The sequence below is a fragment of the Geotrypetes seraphini genome, chromosome 16 (genome assembly GCF_902459505.1).
Source record: "Geotrypetes seraphini chromosome 16, aGeoSer1.1, whole genome shotgun sequence".
In the NCBI taxonomy this organism is placed as follows: Eukaryota; Metazoa; Chordata; class Amphibia; order Gymnophiona; family Dermophiidae; genus Geotrypetes; species Geotrypetes seraphini.
The window spans coordinates 47,036,429-47,045,650 of NC_047099.1; positions in this window are offsets into that span (position 1 = coordinate 47,036,429).

The window sequence follows — 9,222 nt, forward strand, 5'->3', positions numbered from 1 at the left end:
CAGGGACTTGTAGTTCTGATTTCCCCATTGCAGTCCCTAAGCAAGACTACAAGTCCCAGCATGCACTAGGATAAACCCAGGGCTGGATCAATCATGTTGGGCAAACCTGGAGGCAGTTGGCAACTTTAGGTTGGAATGGGAGGAGAGGATGGTTTTGTTATGATGCAATTTTGTTGCTACATGTGATTTATTCAGTGTAAATACATTTCTTCTTGGTCTCTACATGCTGGAAAGGTAACTGGGCAGAGTTCTGGATGGTATTTCTTTGGCTTGGTGCAGGCAGAGTTGGGCAAGTAATATATTATGGTCTATTTTCCTGAGGAGATAAAGCAATGAACAATAGAAAATAAATCTAAACCTGAGATGAAAGGAAATAAATTGAAGGAACAGGGAAGAAAAGGAACAGTACTGGCAACATATCAGTAATAATACCGTAGATTACTTTTAAAAGAATGAGTATCCACCGTGGAGTAAATTACTTTCCAAAAGTCATATGAAAGTTACTAGGTTAATTAGGAAAGAACCATTTTACCCATTTAGGAAACAAGAATATGTTACAGTTACTAATCTAGGTAGCTTACTGTGAAAAATAATGTAGCACTTGTAAAAGTAATATATTACTTAGTCACATTACAACCAACTCTGGGTACAGGCTGCTCGGAGCAGTCCTTCATAGACTGAACATACAGAGCATGTCACAAATGAAATAAAACAGAGAGGCTTACCACTTACCCTCCTCTCTCCAACCATCTCTTATCCCATAAGATTGCCCCCCCCCCAGCCTCTTAATGCACCCCACTCTCTCCCCTGCCCATCCCCTGCCAGTGAGTGAGATTTGCCAGAGAGCAGCGCCCTCTGCTGGCGAAAGCCTGATTATAGCTCTCTCTCTAAATGTGTTCACCTTATAAGCAGCCATAGAAAATGATTTGGGGGGGGGGGGGGGGAGGGAGATTTTGGGCCAGTCCTGGATTTCTGAGCCTATCCTGGTGCATTCTGGGTTCTGCAGCACTGGGTAAGGTCAGGAACTACAAATCCCACACTGCCTTGGGACTTAAGTTCAACAAGTCTTCTTCCTGGAACAGGGTAACTTGACAGCTTTAAGGGGAGGAAATGGGAAATACATTTTCTCTCCTTTGTCCTGAGACTAAAATTCCAGCTCCTTCACCTTCTTGCAGCTGAAATCTCCCATCTGTTTAGGATTTGGGACTCCAGCTAATAAGTTTGACTGGACAACACAGCTCTGAAAACTTGGAGTGAGTTCAGGAATGGCGTAAAGATCAGAATACTGGGGAGGTTTTCATGTGAGGGGAAACAATAAAGAGACTTTTCTACAAACCCCTCCTATTCCAGGAGAATTTGTACATCGGGATTGGAATATATGGGGACACAGATATTCAGATGTAATCCTTAGCAATTTAAGAAAATGTACAAACAACTCCTTGTACACTTCTAATGTCCTGACAATTCATTTGAATCACAAGGTAATGGTGGAATAGAAATCACTAATGTAATGTAATATTATATAGAAATTGCATGCAGGGGACTGCATGGGAAAGGGTCAATGCATTCGGGAAAAAAGGTGAGTTTCCAGTGCTTTCTGGGTGTTTGACGAAGGCTGCCTGGGAGGTTGTTCCAGATTCTGGGCCCCTGAAACTGGTCTCAAAGAGAGCCTTCCTTCGAACATGGCATGCAGGGGTGTGTGTGTATGTTTGGTAGTTTACATCATTGGATTGTCCCTGAGTTGTGGGAGGACTGCATGATTTGGATGGCAAATGTGAGTCCAGCTGAGTTTTCTCTGTATATGGCCTTGTATACCATGCATGCTACCTTGAATTGGACCCTGTTTCTGACTGGTGGTAACCAGTGTAATTCCTTAAGGAGAGGCGTTACACTCTCATATTTGGTTTTGCATAAGATTAGTCTTGTGGAGCAATTGTAGCGTCCTAAGGCCTTTCTCAGCAATACAGCAGAAGAGGGAATTATACTAGTCAAAAGGTAGGGGAAGAGGACTGCTTGGGCCACCGTTGATCTGGTGTCATCCCACATAGAAACATGACGGCAGAGAAAGGCCAAATGGCCCATCTACAGTAATCGTTATCTCTTTCTCTCTCTGAGAGATCCCACGGGCCTATCCCAGTCCCTCTTGAATTCAGTAACAGCGCGGCCACCTTTGAACACAGACCTTATGGTTTTGTTTGGTGAAATGTGAATGGAAGATTGAAAAGTTCTTCCCCCTGATGAAACAGGTTGGGAAGGTGTGCAATGGACTACTAGGCAGCGGCCTGCCTTGTATGACAGACCTTCTAAGATACAGTAAGTGGTTACTTTTTCTTGCCCCTGGAACTAAACTCCTCATAACAGAGCTTCTAAGATACCCAGTTCCAGGAGGGAGATTTTGAGCCAGTCCTGGATTTCTCATCCTATCATGGTGCATTATGGGACTTGTAGCACTGAGCAGTCAGGAACTACAAATCCCACACTGCCTTGGGACATAAGTTCAACCCCCCGTTATACTGCATTTTTGGTAACCACTTTTTCTTTTACATATCTGCCTTCTACAATTGGATTGCTATCACCACTCATAAGATTCTTGCTACTGATTTCACATTTTATATTATCTACAGTAAAACATATGTTTGAAAGCAGTGAAGTATGATGTCTAAGTGGAGTTTTTTTCAGTACCTAGGATGATAGTGGCACTTTTTAGTGGTTTTAAGCCAAAAGATTGAGGTCTGTTTTTCTCCACTTGTCTTTGCATCCACATAAGAGAGACTTTAAACCGTGTGTATTAGTTTTTGAATATTTGGGCTCCTTTTTCTGGAGCCATGTGCTTAACCCTATCTGGAATGTCTCATCCCTTTACACTCTCTCTGTTTCCTCTCCAGGAGGGTGATATAATTCATTTCTCCAGTACTCTTAGCACCTGAAATCTATCTGTTGAAGGTTATATCTGAATCTCCAGCACAGTCAGTGCTGCAGTGATCTCATTGTAGGATTGGATCTGGAGGATTTACAGTCCCATGAAATGCTGGCACTGTATAGGGATCCCACCAGCAAAATGCAAAAAAAAACCCCAAAAACCCAGCAAAATGCAAAACAAAAATCCAACAAACAACCATCACAGGATTAAAATAGAATTATAGTCTACTGAAACTCTGATTATAGACAGCTTTTCATTAGTTATTAGAAAATGTCATTTGTTACGAAAGAGCAACTTATGGGTTCTTGTATTTTGATATAGTCTTTAAATGAAAATAACACGTAGAATTTGAACCCCTGATTACTTGCATGTTAATTAGGGGCATTTATTCTCTGAACCACCAATGGCTCCTGAGACTTGGCCTTTCTCTACATGTTCTTCTCTATTCTGAAGATATCTAGGCAATGAAGATGACAAGGGGAAGTTCCAAAAAGTTCCTGGTGGGAAAGCCTTGCTGGCCTAGAGGTTGGGTGCAGGGTTAGTAATAGAAGAGATGTGGGGTTGACTCTCACTGTCTCCACGAAGAGAAGCAGGTAGTTTTAGTGAAATTTGGGCCATTTTTCATAGGGAAAAGCAGCATAACCCTGGCTGGTGGTGGCTCATCAGCAGTTTTGAGTTTTTACCAAATATACTCCCTACGCAGGTCTATCTAAGCTCATCCACCCACACCACTTACCTGCTCTAGCCATCCTAGCTCTGGCTAAGCTAGACTAGAACCCACAACCTCCCAGATTTGATCAAAGCACCTTAGCTTGCTTTTTTTTGTCTCTTTATCCTTTCCTTTTTTGACTCAGCTTTAAAATTTGTATGAGGGTGGGATTCAAAACCAGGACCTCTCCACTATGGGACTACGCACTTTCCTCTGAGCCACTAGTCAGATGGTTACTGAGTGTTTGCTTTTTAAACCTTTCCTTCTAGGACTTGGTTATAAAACAGGTGCAAATTTGGGATTTGAACCCAGGACCTCTCCACCATGGGGTTGTTTACTTTCCTTTGAGCCACCATGCAGATACTTGCATAGCTTTTGCGTCCTCTTATACCTCTCCATCCTGGACTCAACTGTAAAACAGGTACAAGAATGGAAGTCAAACCCAGGGCCTCTCTAAGAGATGTCAGGTCCACTTCCCTCTGAGCCACCACTCAGCTAGTAAGAATACCTCATTTTACTCCCCTTTGTATCTCACTTTTCTGGACCCAGCTGGAAAACAGACAACAGCAAGCCACCCCTTGCAAGGCTTGACCCCAGGAGCTCTATAAGATAGCTCACTGTCAAGCTCTGGGGTTTCAATGCTGGCTCTGAATTTTCTCCCTCTTATATTTCTCTTGGACTCTGCTGTACAGCAAAAAGGAATTGTTTCAAGTGCCTGTTTTAATGGAGGCAACAGCCACATGTAAAACAAGAAGTGCAAAGAGTTGGTTCCCCCACTCCAGTCTTAAAAAGCTCAACCTCAGCTCCCTAAACCTGGTATGGTAAATGTCTAAATGGTAGTTTTTAGGTAACTGACAAGGTAGATCCTGAGAAAATAAGGGAACCTGCACCAAAACCAGAGGCACAGACTGAGCCAGGAAATCACCAAAGGACATAGCAGAGCGTGTGAAGGAGACAGTACTAAACCTCCTCAGGTTAGAGAGTACAGGGGATTAAGGGAAAGTCACCTAACCCCATGAGCTTATATTCCACCCCCTGGAACTGGACAAATTCTGGAGGAGGAGGCTATAATGGAAAAGTCTCTTTATTGTTCACCTAGAAAACCTCCCCATCATGAGCTTTACTCCATTCCTGAACTTGCTCCAAGTTTTCAGAGCTCTACTGTCAAGTCAAACTTATTAGCTGGAGTCCCAGATCCTGAACAGATGGGAGATTTCAGCTGCAGGAAGGTGGAGGAGCTGGAATTTTAGTCTCAGGACAAAGTAGAGACAAAGCATGTCCCACTTCCTCCCTTTAAATCTGTCAAGTTACCCAGGTCCAGGAAGAAGACTTGTTGAATTTATTTCTCAAGGCAGTATGGGAATTGTAGTTCCTGACCTTACCCAGTGCTGCAGGTCCCATAATGCACCAGGATAGGTTCATATCAGAGAATGAGAGGTAGAAGAGAAGGAAAATAAAGGCATTGGGGAGGTAATTCTGACCTGGTGGATATGACCAACTTCATTAGTCAAAGGTCAGGGGTTCAAATACCCTGCTTGATCAGTTGACTCAATCTTAAATCCAAATCAGGGCATGAGAGTATAAGAGGGAGAAAAATCAACAGGAAAAGATAAACAGGCGGTGATGCTGCTTTATAACAATAGGTTGTGGGTTCAAATCCTTCTATTGGCCATAAAAATAAAGGCAGCCATTGTTTGATCAGTGGGTTGTTCCTCTGTCTTTACTTCAGAGCATCCTGGGTTTAAATTCCCTGCTTGGTATATTTGCATTTTAAAATCAAATCAACAGTGAGGGATATAAGGGGGAGAAAAGAGGAGCCTTGACCCTGCTGGGTCAGTGGTGGCCTCTGAGATGGTCTTGCTTGTATAATAAGAGGCTGTAGGTTCAAATTCTCTCATAGCTCAGGGCTTTCCAGTTATTTTAAAGCCAAATCAGGGAACAAGAGGTATAAGAGGGAGAAAAATAAATCATATTAATAGAGAGTAGCTTGTGGCCTATTGGATGTTCCCTTACTTTGGGTCCCAAACGTTATGAGTTCAACTCCCATGCTAGAGCTACTGATTGAATTTTAAAACCAAATTATGGAATTGAGAGGTATAAGAGGGAATAAAAGAAAACATTTGAGTGTGAAATTATTTGTGGCCTGCTGGACCTGTATCTGCCTTATTACCCAATTGTCATGGGTTAAAATCCCCTACTTGATCAATCAACTTAATTTTAAAGCCAAATCAGAGAATAAGAGGTATAAGAAAGACAAAAATAAACAGCAGTAATATGGAGTAACTTGTGGCCTGGTGGTTGTGCTCCTGCCTTGGGTCCTAAACCTCATGAGTTCAAATCCCCTGCTTGATCAGTTGATTGAATTTTAAATCCAAATCAGGGTATAAGAGGTATAAGAAGGAGAAAATGAGCAGCTTTATATGAATTAGCTTCTGGTCATGGGATCAAATCCCTTGCTTGATGAGTTGTTTTCAGTTTTAAACCAAAATCCTGGAAGGAGAAGTATAAGGGGGAGAAAAAGTGGGCCAACCTTCATTGGTTCAGTGGTGGACTAGAGGAAAAGTTTGTTACCTTACACCAAAGAGTCCTGGGTTCAACTCCCATGACCAGCTTTTTGAATTTTAAATCCAAATCAAGGCATGAAAGTTATAAAGGGGTGAAAAAGTGGACCCATCTTCATTAGTTCAGCGGTGGACTAGAGGAAAAGTTTGTTACCTTGCACCAAAGAGTTCTGGGTTCAACTCCCATGACTGGCTTTTTGAATTTTAAATCCAAATCAAGGCATGAAATTTATAAAGGGGTGAAAAAGTAAACCCACCTTCATTAGTTCAGTGGTGGACTAGAGGAAAAGTTTGTTACCTTGCACCAAAGAGTCTTGGGTTCAACTCCCATGACCAGCTTTTTGAATTTTAAATCCAAATCAAGGCATGAAAGTTATAAAGAGGTGAAAAAGTGGACCCATCTTCATTAGTTCAGTGGTGGACTAGAGGAAAAGATTGTTACCTTGCACCAAAGAGTCCTGGATTCAACTCCCATGACCGGCTTTTTGAATTTTAAATCCAAATCAAGGCATGAAAGTTATAAAGGGGTGAAAAAGTAAACCAATCTTCATTAGTTCAGTGGTGGACTAGAGGAAAAGATTGTTACCTTGCACCAAAGAGTCCTGGGTTCAACTCCCATGACCGGCTTTTTGAATTTTAAATCCAAATCAAGGCATGAAAGTTATAAAGGGGTGAAAAAGTGGACCCATCTTCATTAGTTCAGTGGTGGACTAGAGGAAAAGTTTGTTACCTTGCACCAAAGAGTCCTGGGTTTAACACCCCTGACTGGCTGTATAAATTTTAAATCCAAATCAAGGCCTGAAAGTTATAAGGGGGAGAAAAAGTGAGCCACCCTTTGTCAGTCCAGTGTGGATTAGAGAAAAGCCTCAACTAAGGAGTAGGGGCAAAGTTTTTTTGTGTCAACTACAAGGATTTGAGCTCAGAAAAGGATAAATATAAGTTCCGAAAAAGTCTTGCTGTGAAAACTTGGCTGGCTCAAGGGTTGAGTGTTGGGTTAGTAACTGGAGGCTGAGAGTTCAAGTCTCAGCTAAGGAGTAGGACTTAAATGTTTTCTTGCATCAACTACTAGGATTTGAGCTCAGAAAAGGATAAATATAAGTTCCGAACAGTTCTTAGTGTGAAAGCCTGGCTGGCTCAAGGGTTGAGTGCTGGGTTAGTAACTGGAGGCTGAGGGTTCAACCCTCAGCTAGGGCAGAGTGCAGATGCGAGCTTGCACGGTGGAGTGTGGTGGTTGTGTGGAAGAGGAGAGATGGTAGTGGGAGAGAGATGGTGGATTGGAGGAAAAGAAAAAAAAGGGTTATGCTTTTCTGTTTTGAAAAGAAGTATATAATTTTTTTTAGAAAAATTAGGTTCTCTCTTTTCTGCTCCCCCTCCACTCTCTCTCCCGCTCTACCTCACCCACCGCTCTTTCCACTGCTGCAGTCCTCTCACTGCTCAGGTCCTCTCTTCCAACCAATCTGCACTCTTCCCTAGCTGAGAGTTGAACCCTCAGCCTCCAGTTACTAACCCAGCACTCAACCCTTGAGCTAGCCAGGCTTTCACACCAAGACCTTTTCGGAACTTATATTTATCCTTTTCAGCTCAAATCCTAGTAGAATAAGAAGTTTTCTGTAATCTACTTTAATCCTGTCAGGTGTTACAACTAAGATGAAGCCCTTGATCTTCTCCAGTGTCTGTCTTTCTTTCCCCACCTCCCAGTACAGAGCCAGTGTCTCATGTCTGGTTTCTGTTGAATGCATTCAGAGGAAAAGATTGGTGGGATCCCAGTAGGTTGCCAGCTTCTCCTAGGACAAGCAGGATGAGTAAGCCACATATGGGTATTGTCCCAACAGCTCCCAATTTGCGGATAAGCTCTCCAATAGCTCAGAGAGATTTTTTTTTTTTCTCTGAGCACGTGCAGTGCCCGGGCCCCACTGGGCATGCCCGAGCCCTACCCATTTCCCCCTGCTTCCCCCTAATCCCTGTCTTTAGTCTCTGCCCGTTACCATCGGTCGGATTTTCTACAGCTCTCCATTACAACTTTTTTACCATCAAGACTTTTTCTACTCACCATCTTGAAGATGCCAGAAACATCAAAGAAATGTCTGGGATTGCAGAAAAAGGATGAGTACACTGGATCCTCATGAATTGTGCATCTGCTGCCTGGTGCTTGCATTGTGCCCGCCTGTCTCCACCTGCACGCAAGCTAAGGAAGAGGGCACTGAGAGACTTCATGAAGAGAAGTGAGGCCCGAGAATCTTCCTCCAGCAGCCATCCTCATCGGAATGCAGCAGTGGGGGATCCACAGTAAATCCTTCAGGTCTCATCCATTCAGACCCAGCCCTGAGCAGATAGGAGAGATTTCAGGTGCTAGAGAGATGGATTATATCACCTCTTTCAGCAGAGTCACGGACGATGCCGACTGCTTCAAATACTGGTACTTTGGATCATCGCTCCACTCTGCAGATTTTTAAACAGAAATTGTTGAGCCTCTTCTTGGCCATTTGCGTCAAGAACACCAAAGACATAAGTTCTCCTTGTTATTCGCTGATGCGGTATTCTTGCACGCTGCCAAATTTCCAAGCCCTTGAACACGGTCAGATGAGCTGCCTCTTTCAAAGCAGCCTTTTTGTCAGGGTGTACGACCGTCATCACTCGAAGAACATTCCCGTTGGTTGGAAGATATGAACGGGACGGTTCATCGGGGCCTTCCCTAGCAGCCATACTTCAGCCCTCGGAAATGGCATCAACTCAGTTTTCAACGGCTTATTTATCACACCAAGTTGTCAATAACAAAGAAGAGCTATTTAGTATCCCACCACTATTAAGGAAGTAACAGTTTCTGACCACATGGCTACATTGTTACGAAAAGCCAGCCACATTAGGAGGATATTGTAGGACCATGAGCGACCTCTAAATTTGTCCCAAACTACTTCCAATTGTAACCATATCTTATCTACCTCAGGTAGAACATATTCAGACTTTTAGAGGTATGTTTTGAGAAGGTTACATTTTTACCAGCAACATTCCCCTTGGGCCACCCAAAACTATTA